This window comes from Phalacrocorax aristotelis, chromosome 3, assembly GCF_949628215.1.
Source record: "Phalacrocorax aristotelis chromosome 3, bGulAri2.1, whole genome shotgun sequence".
NCBI classification, from domain to species: Eukaryota; Metazoa; Chordata; class Aves; order Suliformes; family Phalacrocoracidae; genus Phalacrocorax; species Phalacrocorax aristotelis.
Window position 1 is genome coordinate 78,396,288 of NC_134278.1, and position 22,654 is coordinate 78,418,941.

Below are 22,654 nucleotides of genomic sequence, written 5' to 3' on the forward strand. Positions count from 1 at the left end.
ATAGCAGTTAATTGGTTTCCAAAACACCCATGTGTCTGAAATAACTACGCATCCTTCATTGACTTTAATTGGTGCTGGAGCATAAGAATGCTCTGACCTCACCTTGTAGCCAAAACAGGGACGTCCATCCTTGCAAATCCCTTGCAGAGAAATTGGATACTGGGTATCAGTGAGACACAGAAATCAGTTGCTTTAATGTGATATTAAACATCTTAAATCACTGGTAATGTTGCCAGCAAAGAACTAACTGATTTTTTTATTGACATATGAGAATGGCAGTATGAACACACCCTGGCACAAAAATCTAAACTAACATTCAGTTACATGGCATAAACAAAATCTTTCTGGCACACCACTGAAGAAACAGATTTTGTTTCCAAATGCTTTATCAGTGGAATATTTAAGGAATTCACTTTATAAAATAGTTGAAATGCATTTAATCATTGCCAATATGTAAATTCTATTGACCTCAGGAAAACATAGCTGGTAACTCCAAGATGGTACAGATATTCCAAGTTCAAGTTGCCTTTAATTTAGTTATCAGAATATTTTTCTCACAGAAAACTACGTAGTTTCCACAAGGAAAATCCACAAGTTTATGCCTATTTTCTTGCAGGAAAGTTGAAAGTAATATTGTAATTAATGTACAACATCCTAGATAAATTACTTCATTTAAAATAAATTTTGCATTTCTTCAGCAAATAGTTACACATATAAGCAAGAAAATATAGGATACAACAATAACTTTTATATGGCTAAAATCAAAAGCAAAGATGAGAATTTCAGAAAAATGGTGTGAAGTTATCAGTTCCTAAATGAAAGCCTGAAAAGTAAAAAAGTACTTTTCAACTTGAAGAATTAGCCATCTTGCGATAACGTCAATTATTCCATAGAAAAGACAGACGAAGTACAGCTAGAAAAGTAGAAAGACTTTTCCAAACAGAATTAAATAACCAGGGAAAGAATAGATTTCTGATGCTACTTTGCTAGCAGCAAGAAAATGAAAGACTGGATGCTAAGAAGCTATGAGAAAAACAAGAGACAAAATGTCTAGAGATACAGATGAAAGGCCAAGATGAGTCCAAAAGAGATCAAAGGATATGCTTTGACCCAAAACATCGGGAAGCTGAAACTATTGGTAAAAGAGAGAATCTTCGTATCTGTATAAGGCAACTAAGCAACCAATGGATGTTTTAAAAGCAGTATCAGCAGTCCTGTCCAACACGCAAGCAGAAAGGTTCTCAGTAAAGAACAAGTACAAAGGAAAAAGCAAAGTTAAAGACATGCCTACATTGTCTTAAACAGACCAAGCCTAAAGGATGGACACGGTTTGGTGATAAAGATCTTCTGACAGTCTGACATTGATTTAAAAGCTTCAAAGTGTCAGAAATGACAAAAGTGAGTAAATACAAAAAGGGAAAATGGTTAGAAAGCATGTGTTAAACAAGTGACAAATACTCTGTTAGTCATCTCTCATGCTTTTAAAAGGAATACGGAAAGTACAAAAGACACCAATGCAACCAAAGAAAGACAGAGCAGGCATTTCAAATGACACTAGCATTGTCAGCCTCAATGTCTAGCAAAAACCTTTTTTGCTAAAACCTGTGTTATTCTCAACACTGGGAAATAAAAATCAAAAGCAATTTCCTTTTGCAACCTGCCAAGCAGCAAGTAGATTTCCAGACCAGAAAGCAAGCCAATTTTAAACCATCAGTGTCAAGTGGCTGTTCTCATTTTATGGAACTAATGGGAAGTGACAAGCACCATTCACGAAAAATATTAGAGATTTCCAAAAAGCTTTTGATAGCGATTGCACTGTCAGAAAGCCCAGTTGTTTGTAATCGTAACTGGATTAAGACAAGAATGTATAATATTCCTGTTATCATTGATACTGGTCATGACTGGGATGCAACAAAATTAGCTGCAGTGGGCAGCTGAGAAGTTTCATGGTCAAACAGTACATTTGGATGATTTTTCATTTCACTTCCCAAGTGGAAGAAAAAGACCAGTTATTTGCAGACACAGCAAAACATATTGGTTACTTTATTGACAGGGAAAACAAAAACATGGGTATTAATTATTCGAAACTAACCCCGCAGCAGATAGGAATAACAATAAATATGAATCATTTTACCTTTTTACAAAGTAGAATAGGAAGTAGAATATATGATGATAATTAAACGCTCCTCCAATTCAAGCAATGAAAACCAGGCACAAAGTGGCTTTTATAAACTTGTAAAAGTTTAAGGAAGGGGATGAAAAAGAAGCACGAATCAAAATTTATATTAAATACACATTTTTCAGTCATGTTATTAGGCCTGTTGTCCTTGCCCAGAGCAGTGTCACAAAACCCCACAAGAGCATTTAATAAAAGAGATCGACTCATTTAAAAAAAAAAAACAACTCACAAGAGAACTCCAGAATCCCTTGGACAGAAATACATTGTCAGGTATTGTAGGCTGAGCATGTGGACGTAAAATATTAAAGCCTAACAAGGAAGAATTGACAGATGACATTAGCCCATGCTTTAAGAATGCTGCTGATATGATTCTAATATCAAGTGATAAGCTGAAGAAAGCAAAAAGGAGAGCTAGAATAGTAACACAGAATGAGAGTTGCATCTCCAGTTAATTGACATAAAGAGAAAATTACAGGACCGTGACATTAGAGGAACTGTTTGGTCCCCTGACTGGCCCAAAGGTGCAGGGGTAGGAACAACTCCCTTCCAAAACTTCAAAACATCTCAGATGAGGATGCTGACACACAGGGCACCAGACAGCTTGGAGTCAGAATAAAAATAAAAGAATAATTTACATTACCACTGAGTATCAATCTACTCGTGGTAGTGAATCTAGGCTTCGCTTTAGTGCTTCCAATTACTGAATATCAGATAGAGCAGTTAAGCCGAACAAGGCTTCTTCAGTAACGTCTGCCTCTGAATGCCAGAAAGAACTGCCAAAAAGAATAAATAGGGGCTGCTGCAGAAGGAGACATCTACTATTTCTCTATTGTAGTCAGAGGGCTGGCTCCAGTCAAGTCTGGCACAGTGTCACAGGCTTCCTTAGGTGAGAGAAACAGAGCGTGTTTTAGGATGATTCACTGGTACCAGGCAACACAATGGAATTTTCATTAAAAAGCCAGAGGCTCCTGAGCTAAGAGAGTTTGCAGTTAAGGACAGCAACCACTTAGATTTGAAGAATCAATATACAACCACATTATGACAGAACCTTAACTCAGCCTTAGTGTCTGTTCCCTCATACAAATTACGGAGCAAAACTACTCGCAGACAACTAAAGCAGGTAACAGAACAGATCAACTTTATAGACAGATTCAGCATTTTAAGTATTGGACTGCTAAAGCACAGTTTTGCATGACTAGGGTTATATAATCTACTAAATGCCAAAGCTAGCAGTTATTGCAGGAGTACTAACCCTCTTATTTTCTAATGCATGACAGAGATTATTTGGCCATATGCAAATAGTGTGCCTTTAGAGAGGACGAAAAGATTTTCTGTAAAGCTATGTTTTGCTCAAAGTACTGTAAGGGGTTAATATATTTTGGAGCTCAGCTTGTTGCTGGGTGTGCTATATGCAGTCCCAGCCTATTTTGGAGAGGAGTTCTCTATTCATTCCAAGGAACAAGTACAGTCGAGAATTTGGGCAGCACAAGCTACTCCACAATGTCTCGCCAATATTCTTCACTGATCCATCCTGGTGGGTAGAGAACATCTGGAAGGGAACAGCCCATATCAGAAGTGTCTGGGACCTGTCTGCGGAGAGTGCCAGCAGGCATGCAAGCAGACACCACGTACTGTGCAAGGAGGAAGCTTGTCATATCCTATGAAAGGCAGATAGGTTGCAACATTTCCTAGATATTCAAGCTTTGTTTTCGCAAAGGAACTGCTGTTAAGTATGCAGAATCTATTGTAAACACAGTGCTAAGGCTTTTCCATAACTCTGATGTCAGGAAAAAAAAATGTGTAAACACTTGGAGAAATCAAGACACAAATACAGGCCAATGCAAACATCGTGTTTCCCATTGTCTACTTTTCCTATTGGCAACAGGAGTGACTTTTATTATGTATTATATTAAATCATAATATTAACAAATTAATTATTTCAGGAGTAATTTATTTCTGGCAAATACATTTTTCTTTCCTCTCCCTTTTTTTTAAAAAAAGAAGATATTGAATTTCTCGTGCAGTTCTCCTTAACAGAGCTATGCAAGAGAAAACTCCTCTGCTACAAAAAATTTTAAGGATTTTTTTTCTCTTGTTCTTCATCCAGGGGAACTCCAAACCACCTAAAAATTCTCATCAAAATCTAGACAAGCTTTCTCTGACACAATCCACAACCTAACCAGTCACAGCCTCACTGGAGATCTGAGATACCATAATTCAGATCCCAGCTCAGGTTAAGTCATACCAGGAATGAGTGCATCTCCTACAACCTAGGAGAGTGCACTAATTACCAGCCCCTCTGCTATTCTCAGGTGAGCTGCTCTCAATTATTCTACTGGAGTAACCTCATCTTGTATAACTAATTACACATTCACAGGGCTAACAAGGCTGTTTTTCTAAGGCCACTGGTTATGGGACTCATCTCAAGTTGTGAAAGATCCAGATTCAATTAGTATTTTAATTACTTACATAAAGCAAAACTGTCTTCTCAAGAGAGGCTGAAATTGTAACACCCCAAAAATTGCCTCAGGGTTAAGACATTCATATAGGACATGAGTGACAATTTCAAGCTCTTAACCTGAACTACATTCATAGGACTTAAATATGTGACATTGTGCGTGTGCTCTGCCAGGGTAAGTGCTCCCATCTGGACACCAGAAACTTCCTCTGTTGAGATGTGATAAATTTCAACGTTGAGAGACTGTCCTAGATGTAGCTGTAACTACAAAAATATACACATAGATATATGCACACGTGTGTGTGTATATATATGAACACTAACATTCCATAATTCTTTTTTAGCATGAAATAAAGGAAAAAAATATATTCTTTTAAATGGAAACAATAGAAACAACAAATATCCCAATAGAGTGCCTGATCATTATTTTAGGCATAAACACCTCAACTGCAGTGGTTATTTTGCAACTTGAATTATGTAGCCCATGAAGACCATTCTTGCTATAAGATATTGGAAGAGGAGTCTGGAGCTCCTATTCCTTCAGAACCTTGGTTTCTCAGTAAATACTTTGTTTATAGAGATGTAAATTAATTTACTTAATACATATGCACATACGTGTATAAAGTATGCGCATGAGTATTAAATTAATATATGCACACTATGTATGGTGTTGTCAACCTGTTGAAGTCTGTTACACTGTACCGTTGTTCACAGCTTAAATGTCTCACTCCACATATGGTATATACAGATAGTTCCAAATACCCTAGTCTTCCAGTCTATGACCACCTTATGTCTTACAGATGAAATAACTGGAACCGAGCAACATTTTAGCCTGGAAATTTTCAGAATGTGAATCCAATTCAATTTGCTCTTAATATTTTGGAATTTTCCCTTGGGAAATAAGATTCAAACGTTTTGTTTCAAAAAGTTTATACTTCAAAATATTGATATTCTTCTAAGGCATAATATTTAATTTTTAATGTCTTATAGGAATGTTTCTGATGGCTTGAATATTCTGGGAACAAAAGCAATTATCAAAGCTTTGGAACTTCACCGGAGGATGGAAGCTGTATTTGGCAACCACTTCAGTAATTTCTCAAAGGGAATTACTCTGGATGCTTTGTGTTGATTTAATCAGTTTTGTGGAGCTCTACATTTTCAGCTCAAACCTCCTTTAAAAAAAAACTAAATAAATTACCACTCAATGGCATGTATAGCCTTGTCTGTTCCTAAGGAATCTATAAATGGAGGTGGCATTGGTACTCATGACTCATATACGTTGGCAGCACTGTGTGGGCAATTCAGCACAGTATGTTCCCACTCCAAGACTGATCTACCTGGCTGGAACCTGTTTTCACTTTCACTTATCTCCTTCTCAATAAAAGTAATATTTGCATCCTGCCTCTTAACAAAATAGAGACATGAAAGTAACAGGATTCAAATAACATGGATTTGATATTTACAGATTACCAGCCTCTTCTCTTTACTGTAGCTCTATAAACATAATAATAATAAATGTTTCCCTGACTCAAAGTCCGCGAAGTTTTATGAGTTATCTGGTGTGATCATGACTTTGCTGGATCTGACAGCCATGATTACTCATTCAGAAGCTACTTGTCTGATGCTTTCAAGAGCTTAAAGCTTTGCCATTCCTCTAATTTTTTTTTACTATTCTATTTTTTTACTATTTTAGTAAATAAAAATTATATATTGTAGAATTATATGTCCTTTTTGATTTGGTGTCTGGTTCTCCACTTCACCCTCCGTTTCCTAATAACACATCAGGCAAGAAACTTCATCAAGTTTTGCTATGCTGTATTACCTGGCCCTCATTCAGTGGCAAGTAATCCTGGACAAGTGAGGCTCACATTACAGAATTCCTCAGAAGGGAAGATACCTGTTTTGAATTGCTTTTATCTGGCATGCATGTTTTTATTATTTGTCCAAGTAGTTCCTCATTCTGCAGCTGGAACTATAGGGGTCCATATTTATCCCAGAACAAGAAACAACCAACATTATTTGGGTTCCTGCAATACTGAAACTGTGGTAAGCAGTTCTCAGGTCCCTCCTTCCTCCCATGTCCTCTCAGCAGTCACAGGGTAACCCCCATCTCTTATCACAGACTTGCTGTCATTTGCAATCAAACCAGTTCTGCTCAGCTCCTCAGAGATCACTCCCACATCCCTGTGAAGGACCACAAGCCAAACAGCTTTACTTGAGCATCAGCAGAACCTTTACAGAAGACTCTTCAGGGGAGGGAGTTGTGAAAACCTCTGCAATGAAAACCTACAAATAGAGTCTGCCAATTAAAACATCTACTCCTTGGCACACCAACATAGACAAGTGGGTGAGTGCAGAGGAGGGCTCTAAGGCTGACTTTTGAACAAAACAAGCAGATACCACCCAACTTTTGAACAAAATAAGCAGACACTACCCACCGTGAAGAGCTTGGATTAGGGTGGGTGACGAACAAGGACTCCACGCTATGACCATTTGGGGGGAGTGGCTAAAGAATTGTGACATGCTCAAAACAAGCAACCTAATCTAGCCAAAATTTGCTAAATTAAAGATCAAGTGATATGACAAAACCAAAATATGAGCAATAAATCAGTATTTTTCTGTAGAATAGGAAAAGCCAAACAAAAACAGTGAAAAGAACACAAGCCCACACTGTACTATTGAAGATTGCTGAGATGTGGTACCAAAACAGGAGCCAAAAATATCTTCCTTGCAGAGGGATTTTGGCTAAGCACAGTTCCTGGCTGGAGCCTCTTTTGCTGACAATTTTGTATTCTCCCTTTTCTGATTAGAGGAAATCCAGGAGATCACAGGGGTAACTTTGGTGCTAACTAAGAAAACAGGTGTGGGAATCTTCCCCACCTTCCATGCTATTGCATTCTGGGTTTTTTTCCTCTTCTTTCCTCTCCATTGCCACCTCAGTCATTGAATGAACTGGAACACAGGTAATTTGCAATTATTTAAAAACAACCACCCTTCCAGCTTTGGAAAATCCTTATCCAGATACCTGCAAACAAATTGTTAACACAAATTCCACTAGGAATACAGATAACGACAAAGAAAGGAAGAAAGAAAAAACCCTAAAGAAATGGTAACAAGTACAAAAAAAATCACCTTTCAGCGGTCACAGGAAATTGAAAAAGAGAGGGGCTGTGGTTTAATTGAGAAGATAGAGCTCTCAGGCATATGGGTCTCCAGAGAAATAAGAGACATCCTATTGAATGAAGTTCCAACTGTCCCAGGAAACAAGTTGATATTAATTTCCAACTCTGAAGACCCAGGCCCATCTTCAACCTCAGGGGAGCAAAACTGGTGAAACTGAAGTTCGCTGTGAGCAAACAACAGCACCAAATCTAGTAGCCTGCATTGCTCTGTCCACTTCTACAGAGCCATGATGTGTGCTGGAAGGAGACTTTGGTTGTCAGGGTAAGTGGTTGAGACAGATAAGCTGGTTAGAGACAGGCTAAGTGGTATATTCAGAACACACCAGGTGAGAAGGACTGACAAAGTTAGTTGATCCTGCCACTTAATACTTCCCCAGCCTTTCCAGCTATCCTGTAGCCTCTTGTACTAACAGCTGCTAAACAGTGCTCTCCCATATTCCTTTCTACTCTCTCAAATCCAAGGAAAGGCTGCATGAAGAAACAAATATTTGTACCAAAAAGGAAGAATGAGCATTAACTAGTACCTTCTTTAAATAGAGGAAAAATAGATTATGGATAGGAACCACATTTTCAAGGGGTCTGAAACGCCTTGCCCTTTCATCAATGATTTGCAAACATGGTCTGCTACATGTTGACTGACAGCAAAAATTTGCCTTTGCTCTTATACACACTCTGACTTCCAAGGACAACTTATCTCATGACTTTTGATATACTGAAGCCTTTTAGTAAGAGGTGGAATAGGAGCAGATGGGGTGAGAGGAAAGGGAAAGGGAAAGGAAAGCAAGAAATATCTTTTAGCCCCAGACTAAACTGTGATAAAGATTTCCATCTACAGTACAACAATATTTGCCTCAAGAAAGCAGTTTATTCAGCTGCTCAGGAAAGAGGCTCAAATACTTTCTGATAATGCATTTTCCTAATGACGCCAGTGAGTCAGAAGCAACACATGCCATAGAGACACCAAATGCTTGAAGAGATTCTGTTAGGGGGGTGTGCTCTAATTTTTAGCATTTCTCTACTACTGGCAATCAAAAATAAGCACCTAGAAGGAAGTCTCCTCCAGCTCTACAGATTAGACTGAGGAAAACCAGGCTGTTTCTGTGGACAGGACTCTAGCCTATTTCTCAGAAAGCCCAGGTTCAACTTGCTGCTCTGCCACAGGCTCCCCTGTAAGCCATCAGGAAGTCACTTGGGCATGGCTATGTGGGCTAATTCCAAAAGTTTACACCCTTCTCCCTACAGACCCTAACAAAACAAACCACTGCAATTCTTTGTAAAGCAGGAGATTATCCGCAGTCCTAACGATTCACCCAACAAAGGCTCATGCGTAACACCACTGTAAGCAGCCCCTATTATTCTGAGAACCGAAGTATTTATTCTTGAGCTCTGCTGTGCAAACACCTTTGACAGGAACACCTCCAGCAATATCAAAATGTATTTTGGGATGTGGGATGACACTAAGATATCTTATTTAGTACCACTCCTCTTGCATTTCTTGGGAGGGGTTGTTCAGAGTTTAAGTGATGAGATCACAGACCAAGTTGTATCTGCTTAGACCCTTTACCACGTTCACCAGCATAAAAGACTAGGAAAGTTAAAGGTTTTGATGTAGTTGCTAGTACTAGTTTACCTTTTGTGCATATTATATGTTTAATTCAGCCAACAGAATCAATAGATTTTTGGTATCCCTGCTCTTCGAAGCTGAAAAAGCATAAAAAGCATCACAGCAACAGGTCTGATGTGATTTGAGACAAAATACAACAGATACTGCAAACAACATAACATAACCATGCAATCAACTTCTGTCCCATTTTCATGTTAAAAGTTTAGTACAGCACAACATGCAACACTGATTGCTTACCAGACTCATATTTTAAAGATACGCTACCAAAGAGGGCCTGAAAGTGTCTCCTCCTCGCTGTGCATTGCAGTAAGTGGACATATATGGTTCATGAGTCATCTCTGCCATACCCCTACACTGTTAAAAATATTTTTTTCTTAGATACAATTCCTATGTTAGTCTAACTTCTTTCTCAGACAAAATATACAGATAAAATTGTTAGGCAAGAAAATGCTGAATGAAATACACTGTATGTTAAAAGTATCAACAAGCAGGTCTGCTGCTGTTACAAAGCAGAGCTACAGCACTATTTAATATTAAGAATGATGCTTCCTTTACATTACCTTATTTTCAGCCACTTTTAACTTTAGCTAACATTGCCATGGTAAGTTTTCCTCCAAACAGTCACTTTCCTACCACAGGACATTTATAGAGACGTTTCAATGGAAACAGTTCAGCTCATTTATGAATTTTTTTTCCCCCCAGAATACTTTCATTTTCCTATCTATGCCATAGTTTCCCCATCTTCAAGTTGCAAAACAGCCCTATTTATCTCATAACCATGTTTTTGCTAAAGCACCCCAGATTCTTAACAACACACACTATATAAAAAGCACCTGAAGGAAATTAACAACGTGGTCTTCAAGGGCAGGTAAGAGTAACATATAATAAGTTCAACCCTTCAACCATGTGTTGAAAGAGGATGAAAGAAAAGTCAACATACCCTAATTAACTGGACATCTCAATTCTGGTCAATGAATGAGACACTTCCAAAACAGTGTTTAGGTGACTGTGTAATTAAATGCAGCATCAGACCACATAGTCAGAAGTATTCAAAAATCACAAGTTTGTCTTTTTAACCCTAACCTTTTGAATGTTTTGGCTTATAACAATAAAATTACTTCCTTCTGGTGTATTTTTGTAATTCAAATGGAATTTAACAACATCTTAAATTGTGTTCTATTATTTCTGAGTTCATTCAAAGTTAATCTCATTCTGCAGCTTGAAAGCAGGGGCAGAATACTTTCAGTCTTCTACGCACAATTTTCTGGGACCATTTCACTTTGGGGGCAGCTTTCTCCACTACTATTTTTTGTAAAGTGAATTCTTCCAGAATAGGTTAAAGGCTATGACTTTTACCTAGACCGCGGGAGGAGCCAGGTTCTTGCATGGTGCTTGCTCGGCATAAAGGGCTTCTCCATCCAAGAGCTTTTGGTGAACATGTCTGTACTTCTCTGCCTCTTTCCAGCGTAGGTCAAAACAAAATGTTAAAACCTGCCTGCATGCATGAGAAGAATACTTGTTTTCTGGTGGGACCCACTGCAAAACCCTGTTTCTGCCTGCACTCCCAGAGTACTGCCAGGTGCCCTAACAGATGTGGCTACAGCACACGTAATTCAGAGTGGGTAAAGAGAGCTTGCATCTGCTCAGGGCAGATCTACTCAATGCTTCAGCAGCCTTGTTCTCACCAAGTCTCTCACTGTTGCTTTATCCCTTTATCATTTAATTAAAACACCAATAATTGAATTTTGTAGACAAAGCTGAACAAAAATTCCTATGAAAGGCCAAAATTAAAAGATACTGAAGACTTATTTCACAAACTGGGAGTCTGGCAATTAAAGTCTACCAACTCTTCCTTACTACAGCAGAGTTCTGTGAAGAAATACGCTACAAATGGCTTTTGGCTGCCTGCCAAATTCTCAGTCATTCTGACACGGGTACAGCAAGACTATTGCTGACTCAGTGTCAATATAACATATCCATGGTCTTCCAAGTCACTCAAACAGCAATGTTATTGGCTAGACTGTCATCTTAAAAGCAAAACAAAAAAAAGAAAAAAAATATATAGGGTAAGTAAGGTCAGGTCAAAAGAAGCCCTTCAAGAGAAGGGTTCGGCGGGAAGCTACTCAGTAGGATCAAAACTCTCATCTGCCATCTCCTGTACTCTTCTCAACAGCCAGACAATGACCTTCTCCCTGACACGAGGGATTTACTGAGCATTCACAAAAAATTTACATTATCCAAATGCGCTGCACTGGCTGTGACTCAGGTGGGGCACACTAATTCTGCCTGTCCACAGCTGGGCACCTGAAACAACATTATATGAGCTTCCCTCACCACAGCTGCTGTACGCTTCACAGGAATCAACCCCAAGATGCTGGAAACAGAACCAACTGGCTAATCTCTCACCAACTTACACACTTAAAAGAAACAAAATATACTAAGATGTTGCAAAAATAACCCATAGAAAGAATGTTTATTGCATATCTTTAATTGAAGATCCTCCTAACTGATATCTGGAACAGCAGCTACCAGTTTGAGATAATGATTAAAGTTCCCAGATATTAAAATCCAGGGGAAAAAAAGCAAGCCATCTTTGTTTTGCCCAGATATACTGATCACTCAGAAGGTTGTCATGACACTTGCCTGATTCATAAGGATGCTGCATAGCTTAATTATTGCTTTTGAAGCTCTTTGTGCCTTCAGAGAAATCACATAAAGCATAACTATCATTAGGGCAAATACCACTATACAAAGGAATAGAACAAAAAGCAGAAGACAAGACAAAATGAGTACACTTAAAATGTAGATTATATTACAACTTGGGTTCATTTTAAAACAAAATATAAATATATGCGATATATCAGATCTGTGGGATTTTTTTTTACATTGTTCTAGAAATATTAAAGCAAATTAAAGTTTATGAACCAATCTATTTCTGAGTGTAAGTCTACCAGCTTCAATGGAGCTGCACCAAGGGATGGATCTGGCACAGAACATTAACTGAAGCATTCAAAGGTTCAGATTGCTCAGAAATTTAAAAGTAGTTTTAATGTAATTCAAATGGAATAAATTTTAAAGTCTTACTGTGTAAGACTTTCTGGGGAGTGGGGAAAACACCATGCGTTTCTTTCTCATCCTTCTGAAATAATTTTATTCTATATTAAGTTTCACTGATACAAACACTACTATTTCTTGTTTCTCCTCATGTAAACAAGATCAGAATCAGGCTCCAAGTTTCTTGCCATCTGGTCCGAGACTCCCACAATTAGCCAGCTGTTGCTCCCTGAAAAAAATTCAAATCAATGCGGTAAAAGGCTACTGGCATGCTAATTTGTGAACTGAAACAGACTGCAATGAGAATCCTGAACTGAAACAAACAATAGCTAATGAGGCATTGTTATCTGCATCTTATGCAGCTTTGCTTCATCAAATACTTGCATATTCAGGACAGATGTTTATTCAGGACTTTTTGAAAAATTTAACTTCCTTCAGCTATCCAAGCTGAGAAACAGTTGGGTGTGTTTTCTCAACATAAGATGCACAGAGTTACACTTCAGCTTGTACAATCACATCAATTAAATCATAATCAGAATGTTGTAAAAGTCCCCACTTAAGCCCAGAAAATATACCTATTCACATACTTTTCAATTATTCACTTACAGTACAGTAAATGGGTGTAATCAGAAAAACAGTAAAACACTAAAAATCCCAGTATTTTCTTATAGTTCTCTTTTCAATATGTCAGCTACGTGTATTAAGAGAATCTGTGACTGAATTCCTCCAAGAGACAATAGGAGATGTAAAATTAATAAATCTTTAAAGACAGCTATATTCCTTCTCTTCTTTATAGGGAAAAGCATTGTATTTCAATCATTTTGCCTGAAAAGGACTTGAGCCAGCTACCTAACTCTTACTCATGGCAATCACAAATGACATGTACACTCCTCACCACTGATTTTTCAGCTGACTATAGCTACCTCATTTTTTCTCCTGCATACCAGAGAGGTGATGCCAATATATTCACTCAGTCTTGTCAGGTAAAGGCTCCTTTATCAGCCCTTAGAAAAGCACACAGATGGAAAAGAGACTCAACTCTCAGACATGAAAAATATTATTTCACAAGCACTCCCTCTGTTACTTGAAAATTGAGTCCCCCTACTTATCTTGGTAAATAGGAATTGTTCAGGATACTGTCCCCCAGCCAAACAGATTCATTCAGTGATTTCTAGTTTAAGCTACAATTTTAATAAACTTCTTGTTGTGGAAAGCGAGAGACCTGACACCAACCCCTCCATCCCAACAGGTAAGGATTTATCAGGCAGGGAAATCCCCTCTCCCATCAGCACCCCATGGCATGTGCACAGCAGGCTAAAGAGCAAGACAGCAGCTACTCTTCCAGATTGCTTCTTGCCACCACCCATATCCAGCTGGTTGCAGCATCTAGCCCTAGCACTCAGCAATTATTATATATCTCGTAAAAGCACCACAAAGGCAAGGGGATCAGAAGTGTCAATGATATAAACAGAAGTATACTGAAAGAAACAAGTTATTCCCCTGAAGGAAATACAAACCTTTAAGGGTTGGAAAAAAAAAATAGTTTTTCCTAAAGCCTGTCTTTTCTTTCTGCCATCTGATTCATGCTGTATCATACACAACACCAGGTACACTGTCAGGACTTAAAAGAAACAAAGAATGGAGGAAAACACATAGCTAAACTGCAGTTTGTTTCCTAAAGATCTGTCTTCCCTGTTGCTTGTTTTGAGAAGAAACAAATAGCATGACCTATAGCACTCTTCTTGGGAGGTAATTGCTTAAGTTTATGGGCACCACTGCTACAGATCTATCAATGTTTATTTTCCAATTTTCTTAGCTTCATTTCATTTGCATTTTTCTTCCTTGGAAAACCTGGGCTGCACCTCCTATCTTTCCTGCAAGCCAGAAAGGAGTCTGACATGTGCCTCACATTTTAAGGCACACAAACATTACCTCTATAATTAGTTGTTAAGGGGGTTAATTTAAGGGGTTTTAATTAAGAACTAATAAAATCTTTAAAAAAATATTCAGATTGTTCTAGAACTAAGAGGAAAACCACTGCCTAAAATAATACCTGTGAACACATATGGTTAGTGCATCAACAGGTTTATTAACAATAAAGCATTGAATAACTTCATTTATAGCATTCAAAGGTTAATGTGTACCATGAATAGTTTTAAGTAAGATGAGATATCAGGCCATAGCTAATGTTGGGAGCAGGTAGGAAAACTGAAATGGTGTTCAGAGTGGATTGTTTTTCTACTAATTTCAGTCTTTCTCAGACTATGGTATATTTAACGAGCATAATCAATGAAAGAAAAAGCTTATTACTTTCTCAGTGAAGAGGTCTCATTAGGTAAAATAGAAAATAGCAAAGACAAAGATTTTATGTGTAGGTGTTTTATTTCATTCTTGTCCTCATGAATTTACAGTAAGTCTGAAGAGAGGACCCTTGTCTGTTCCTGAGATGTATGTGTGATCATGAACACAGAACTGACCCTGGAACTTCTCCAGCACAAGTAGTTTGCCTGTGATTCTTCAGAGTATTTTAAACTTTTATGATAAAGTTTTAGTAGGAATTAGCACAGTATGCTTTTGTAGCAGATGCTCCAGAAGCACCCCAAGTCATGCTGATAAGCTAACTAAATCCATCTAAATAGAATCACCACACAGTTCCTGCAAAGATATTGTTAGATTTGTTCCTGTCTGCATTGCACAGTTGGCTATACACCCAAATTTCCTCCAATGGTAAAACTGTTCCACTTCATATGAACAATTTAACCACAATAACATAAGATCTTTTCATACGTCTTTGACAAGCACATTTAAAACCCTGTAACATTAAAAAAAATTCTACCTTACAAGCAGGGGAAAGGGGAGATATTCTCTGCATCTTTCTCCTGACTAATTTCTAACCAGTTACAGACAGGTATCTGTCTGTGCCTGCAAAGCACTGCCTTTTCTCAGCAGGCACAGTTCTCTAGTAAAGGAGAACATTGTAATTTACTTCTTGAGGACTCTAGAAGGCAGGGAGGTCCAAGAGAGCTAGACAGTATTCAAGGACCACTTCCTCCGAGCTCAAGACCAGTGCATCCCCAAGAGGAAGAAGTCAGGCAGAGGAGCCAGGAGACCCACATGGATGAGCAAAGAGCTTCTAGAGAAACTCAAATGGAAGAGGAAGCTTCACAGTACGTGGAAAAAGGGACTGGCCACTTGGGAGGAATATAGGAATGTTGTCAGGGTATGCAGAGATGCAATGAGGAAGGCCAAGGCCCACTTGGAATTAAATCTGGCAAGGCCTGTCAAAGATAACAAGAAGGGCTTCTTTAAATACACCAGCAGTAAAAGGAAGACTGGGGACACAGCGGGCCCACTGCTGAACAAGGAAGGGGCCCTGGTGGCGCAGGATGCAGACAAGGCGGAGTTACTGGATGCCTTCTTTGCCTCGGTCTTTACTGCTAAGGCTCACCATCAGGCATCTCAGCCCCCCAGAGAGAGAGGAAAAACCTGGAGAAAGGAAGACTTACCATTGGTTGAGAAGGGTTGGGTCAGAGATCACCTGTGTAAACTGGATCCTCACAAATCCATGGGCCCCGATGAGATGCACCTGCGAGTGCTGAGGGAGCTGGTGGATGTTCTTGCTGAGTCACTCTCCATCATCTTTGAAAGGTCGTGGAGGACAGGAGAGGTGCCCGAGGACTGGGGGAAAGCAAATGTCACTCCAGTCTTCAAAAAGGGCAAGAAGGAGGACCTGGGAAACTATAGGCCAGTCAGCCTCACCTCTGTCCCTGGAAAGGTGATGGAGGAGTTCATCCTGGAGGTCATCTCCAGGTATGCAGAGGGCAAGAATTCCAGCGGAGAGCTACCAAGATGATCAGGGGACTGGAGCATCTCCTTTACGAAGAAAGGCTGAGATACTTGGGTTTGTTCAGCCTGGAGATGAGAAAACTGAGGGGTGATTTTGTCAATACTTTAAATATCTGAAAGACGGGTGTCAAGAGGATGGAACCAGACACTTTTCAGTGGTGCCCAATGACAGGACAAGGGGCAATGGGCATAAACTGAAACACAGGCAGTTCCAGCTAAACATGAGAAGAAGCTTCTTTCCTGGGAGGGTGCCAGAGCAGTGGCACAGGCTGCCCAGGGAGGGTGTGGAGTCTCCTTCCCTGGAGACATTCAAAACCCGCCTGGACGCATTCCTGTGCCCCCTGCTGTAGGTGTCCCTGCTCAAGCAGGGGGGTTTGACAAGATGATCTCCAGAGGTCCCTTCCAAGCCCTACCATTCTGTGACTCTGATTCTGTGACTGTTTCAGCAAAAGGACCTTAGTGACACAGTTACCTATGAAATGTGACCACCTCCTCCCACACCTAACCCAGTCATTACAGTCCTAAAAAGGGGAAGGAATGCTCCTACTCGTCCAGTTGTTACTAAAAAAAAAGAGGAAAAAGAAAAACCAATCAAATAGATATTCTTGTTCTCTTCCTGTGATTCAGCATATGATATTGGTCAAGCTACCTACACTCTCCCATCTATGCTGTCTTTTGGAAGGTAAGAAGTGTAATTTTCCAAACCTAGACAAACAGACAGGTAATAGTGCAGCGTAACTGCATTTCTCACTCTGGCCTCCAAGTATCACAGGAGTGCACTGATGCTTAAATAGATTTATACATGTAAATCATTCAAAAGTTCTTGGGTGACAAGAACCAGGAAAATGCCAAGAGGAGCTATTATAAAAAGGCAATAGGAATGTACTGCAAGAATTCACTTCCCTCAGTAAATAACTGCCTCTATTTATATACACAGGGATAAATCCAAACTCAACGCACAAAAGAAGACAGGCTTATGAACTTGTAAGTGAGCAGACTGATAGAAAGGGGCAGAGCAGCTGCAGGCTTGCTTTGTTCCTTGTATCCAAATCTCTCTGTGGCTTGTTCCAGTACTTGGCATGCACCACGCGTAGTACCAGCTTGCAAGGAGGTGCCTCAGGGTGACTCTTCCTAGAGACACGAGAGGCAATACCCAACACAGAAGATAATCTTGGCATAAGGAAAGGGGAAAAAAAATGACAGCCAGAACAAAAAACGGAACTGGGCCAAAGTCTAGACATCTGAATCACCCGCTTGGGCGTCAGTTCCACAGCACAAGCCACAGGCAATGGCACACAGCTCACACAGAGAGGCTGGCCACAGGCAGGCAAGGCCGACTACAAATCCTTACAAATCTTGGGGGAGGGGGTGGGGGAAGGAACAACCCCAAAAACCACCACAAACCCCAGCCTCTTAAAAATTTTTTGTTAGAAGGAGAATACAATACAGGAAATAATTCACTTTAAGTACGACCGTTCAGTTACCTGGGTACTCTAGCCTTTGCTCTTGGACAAAACTTATGAAGCAACTTCTGCTCTCAGTCACACAAGAGTAAGTCTGGAATAAATCAACAGCTTTCAGTGGTGTTATGATTTACACTACTATGAATGAAAGCAAAATCTAACATTTTGTTAAGACAAAGATTAAAATCTCTGTACCAATATGGATCTCTGTACCAGTGCCACGTCCCAAATTTATGAATTTTTTCATGTGCTTAGATCTAGTATCTGCAAAGCTTTTTGTGCTGCTTAGAAAAAATCACGCCCGAAGTAAAAACAACAGGTATTCTACGTGTTGACAGGCTCCAAACTCTTCCAAACCCTCACTCTTTGTTCTGAAACAGTAGATTTATCTCAAATATTCTTAAGGAAAGAAAGCAGGGAAAGAGGCTACACAAATATCACCCAACTGCCCCCAATATGCCTGGAAAAGACTCAGCTCTGCTCAGCAACAAAAATGCCACCAAGAGCCAGGACTCAAAGATTTTATAAACTGCCTAGCACTAGAGTAGGACTGAACCCTGATGTTTTCTACGCCTCTGAACTTTATATAAATAGAAAACTCTACCCTGTCTCTCTAGTCCTGGCAGGATTTATTAAATTTGCTGAGAACTCTCTCTCCGTACCACAGCAGGAAGAAAGGCATTAGCTCAGGCTTAGAGAAGCCTGGGTTCAACTTTCTCCCAGTCACCAACTCCGTGTGCAGCACTGAGAAACCACCATTTGCCTATGCCTTACTGGTCTCTAAAACTAGGGTAATGTCCCATCCTTATCTCAGAAGGGTGTATAACTGCCTGAATAATGGGGGATGGGAGCATCTAAAGTAATACAAATGTGTACCACCTAATTCCATGATTATCACAGCCAACAAAGAAACCATTTTATGAATAATTTTCTGTACTTTCTAAATAAAAATATTTTTGGAAATGTTTGGAGGGGAAGAGGAAAATACATCAACACGACAGTCAAAATGTTTAATTTTAGCTGAAGCAATTCCCTTAAGCCTTCATGAATTTTTTCTTTTGATAAATTTGAAATATATCACAGGTAAAGCTAGAAGCTTGACAGTGAATGAAGTGTCTTTTTTTTTCCCCACCTCAAGATCACATCTAAAGTACCTTCCTCAAAACTACAAAAATGTATCTCTTGGCAAGCTCAGGTACATGATTTTTGCCTGTGAGCTGCTTACTGCAAGGACTGTGAAAGAGGAGGCATCAAAATTGAGCTTATTACAATCTTAACTTGTGTCAGAGTTATGACTTGTTCCATTAAATAAATTACCAGATTAAAAATGCATGCAAATATGTCTTATTAGAGAATTGTAAATCATTTTTAATGGACCAGAAGAGCTACAGGCATCATTGCTCTACCCATCTCTAGTTCACTGCTATTACTCATGCAACACCGAGTACTAATTCTTATTTTGGCAATGGTTTTAAACAGTATATTCTATCCAAAGTCTCCTGTGCAATGAGTGGGGTAGATAAATAGCAGCTGTTGTATAAATCATCCAAGAGAAAGAAATCACCTAACAGCTGAAACTTCTGACAGCTCAGCAGCAACAGGTAGCACAGGCAGTCTCTCTGCATTTAGGATTTGCTGAAGTGGGGCAAGCAGGGAAGCACGCCCTGCACATACACCTTCACAAGTTCTCCAAGATGCCAGTGAGAATCACACAGACCTTAGCAGCTGGTTAACTTTTTCTTTCTTTTAAAAAGGCTCCTTTAAAAAAAAAAAATAAAGTGTGGAAATTCAAGTTTGTTCCTTCACTCTTTGCTTTATCTGTTCATTCTCCACCTAGAAATGTTGCCTCTTTCAGACCCGATGAAGGAGTGTTTTCTAAAGGTTGTGATGCCCTGCAGTGGGAGACCACATTATTTCTAGGGAGAGATTTTCAAAATTAGACGGTCTTTACCAAGAGTAGGTACGTAGAAACAAGAAAACACCAAGGCTGTGCTTGCCAGGGACAACTTCAAAAGGTCTATATAGCACTTGAGCACACAAATTCTGATCCAATCTCCACACAAATGTGATCAGGCTGCTTTTGGGTTTTTTTCCATTTCTTGTTATTCATTTTTCTTTTTCCTTCTTAAAAAAAAAAAAAGATACCCAAACCAAAAACACCCCAACCAAACAAAACCAAAATCACAACAACGGAAAATAGAAAAAATCAAGACAAAACAAAGAACTGCTCTAGGCCAGCTACAGCTCTCTGACCTTTTCCCTCACTGGGCTTGGGGGTTATATGTTTGGAAGGCTTAACCCAGAGCAGAATGAGAGTTTTATTTCCCGCTCAATTCTCCAATTCCTGCAAATCTTTGACTGTAAATACTACCTTCCTGTTCCTCTGGTAGATTACCCCATCTCTCAGTAGGGAATAAGCATCCTTTGTAAATTCCTCCAGTACAGTATAAAATAATTATCGTCTTTCAAAGCCCACGCCCTACAAAGTGGACACTTCTGTTATACTTCTGCAGGATCACGGCCCAAGGTCTCTGACCTGTTCTCTGCTGGAGGGACCAGAACTCCTACACAATTTAAGCCTGTTTAAAGAAATCTCTTGACTGTAATTAACAAAGGTGCTAGATTGCTGGTTAACTCCTCAGCTTGAGAATCTTCTTCCCACCATAGTCTTTCTCCACACTTGTTTGGTGCCTAACACAGTGCCTCCACAGCTCTGACTGAAGCCTCTGGGCATTACCACTGTCCAAACAATGTTTTGGTACATTAATTAATTTCATTTTAATGATTGCAACATGACATTTGCTTACTTAGAACATGTTCTTTCACTGGGAAACACCTACTGTAGATTCTGTTGCAGAGCCAGGGAGCAAGAAATTTGTAATCCTGTTAATGTAAAGGGCAAATACAAAAAAAACCCCCTAACTTTTAGAGAAATATTATCCTTTTATTTGATGATAAATAAACACTCACATCCTAGACCAAATTACTTATATCACGCACTGTGAACCAATATCAAGAACCATCATGTTGTGGTAGTTACTCGGCAATGAGTATTTTAAAGTGTTTGCAACCTAGATGGAGTAGAAAAATGAAAGCCTTAAATCAATTGCAGTGACAGAAGATCTTACTAAGCAGTTGTACCTGCCCAAGTACCCTCCTATGCACTTACACATGTGATCGCTTCCACATATTTTTCTGCTCACGTGGCCATGGAAACTCTACCACTGCCTCCCATGGACTGGGGACAAAACCAGTTGTGATTTGTGTAAAAAAGAAAAACTTTAAGGATTAATGTTTTGCTAGCAGCATTAGCGCTTATTGTCACTGTCAAAACCAACAATTCAGATCTTTTATACAAACAACTGCACACAGAAAAAAAATAGGGTAGGATATAAACTGCAGTTTGCTGTGAAAAACAGCCAGGCACACCACTGTGTCTAGAAACCATTTCAAACGTACATACTACAAACACTGCTTCTCAGCAACATCCATCAGCGGCACCTCAAGACAGCCACCACATTGAAATGCTATATTATTAGGCATCATAAACTTTTCCCCTAAAATTTGTTAGGCACATCAGAAAACCATGATACGTGTAATGCTTTGCCAAACCATAGGGGCAATTAGCAAGCCTGTTCTGTGCATAGGGAACTGGAAAAGTCCATTCTACAGGTGCATATCTCACATTGCTACAACCTTTTCCCTGTAACTCCCATTCAAAACAGCTTTAACTAAATAAGTTACCACACCACACACTGGCCCTGTCCCCTGCAATACTCCCATGTCTCTCCTTAGCTCCTTCCCATGCCTCCTGAGTGCTGGCTCAGCCCTGATTGAAGGGGGCTGGCAACCACTGCAAGCACACACACAGCCTTTCCCTCTCTGCCACGGCCCTGGTTGGGGTGTCACCATCTGCACCTGGCTCTGTCATCCACACCCCGCAGAAACACTTGCTCACCTCCACCTGAGGAAAGCTTTCTTGACAAAACATTTGTGTGAGAAGTTTTGGTTCTGAGGAGTCAACATTTTCCACCGAACCCCACCAAAATAGAGATATTCCCACCCCATACCCAACAAGCCTGAGGAGTTGGAAATTTGATAATAAAATCAACTCCACTAGAAATTGTTATTCTAAAACTCAATAATAAATGTGAACTGTGTTTTAAGCACAGTGAGTCATGCCTTTTATCAACATTTAACAATTTTATTTAGGTTTTTTTTTGTTGAGAACACTTTTTTCCCTTTTTTATTCATTACTTCATAGTTTATTCTTCAAGCAAGTAAATACACACAAAACACCTCAATAATGTCCAAAGTTGAAATAATGGAGAATTATTTCTGATCTGTTATTGTCAGAAATAAACATATACAGGAGCCATTCTCATAGGATTTCAAAGACCTGTAAAACCTTTGTCTAAAATAACTCAATACCCTTTCTGAAGGAGATACACATGTGCTTATAAACAAACTGACGCTTTAAGACAACAAACAGCCCAGATCTGTATGTAAAAATCAGTATTACTCTCCAGACCAAAGTCCTGAGTCCTGTTTCCTTATTGTGCCCTACTGAACATCATCTGTCCATCAAGGGCTTTCAGACCTGAAACAAGCAGATTACATTTGATTAGGTATCTAAATGAATGCCGGGGACCGATTAGGATTAAATGTTAATGAAAAACCTTTCAAGGTGCTTAATCATAGAATGGTTTAGGTTGGAAAAGACCTTTTTAAAATCATCAAGTCCAACCGCTAACCTAGCACTATCAAGACCACCACTAAAACACATCCCTAAGCACCACATCTACACGTCTTTTAAATACCTCCAGAGATGGAGACTCAACCACTTCC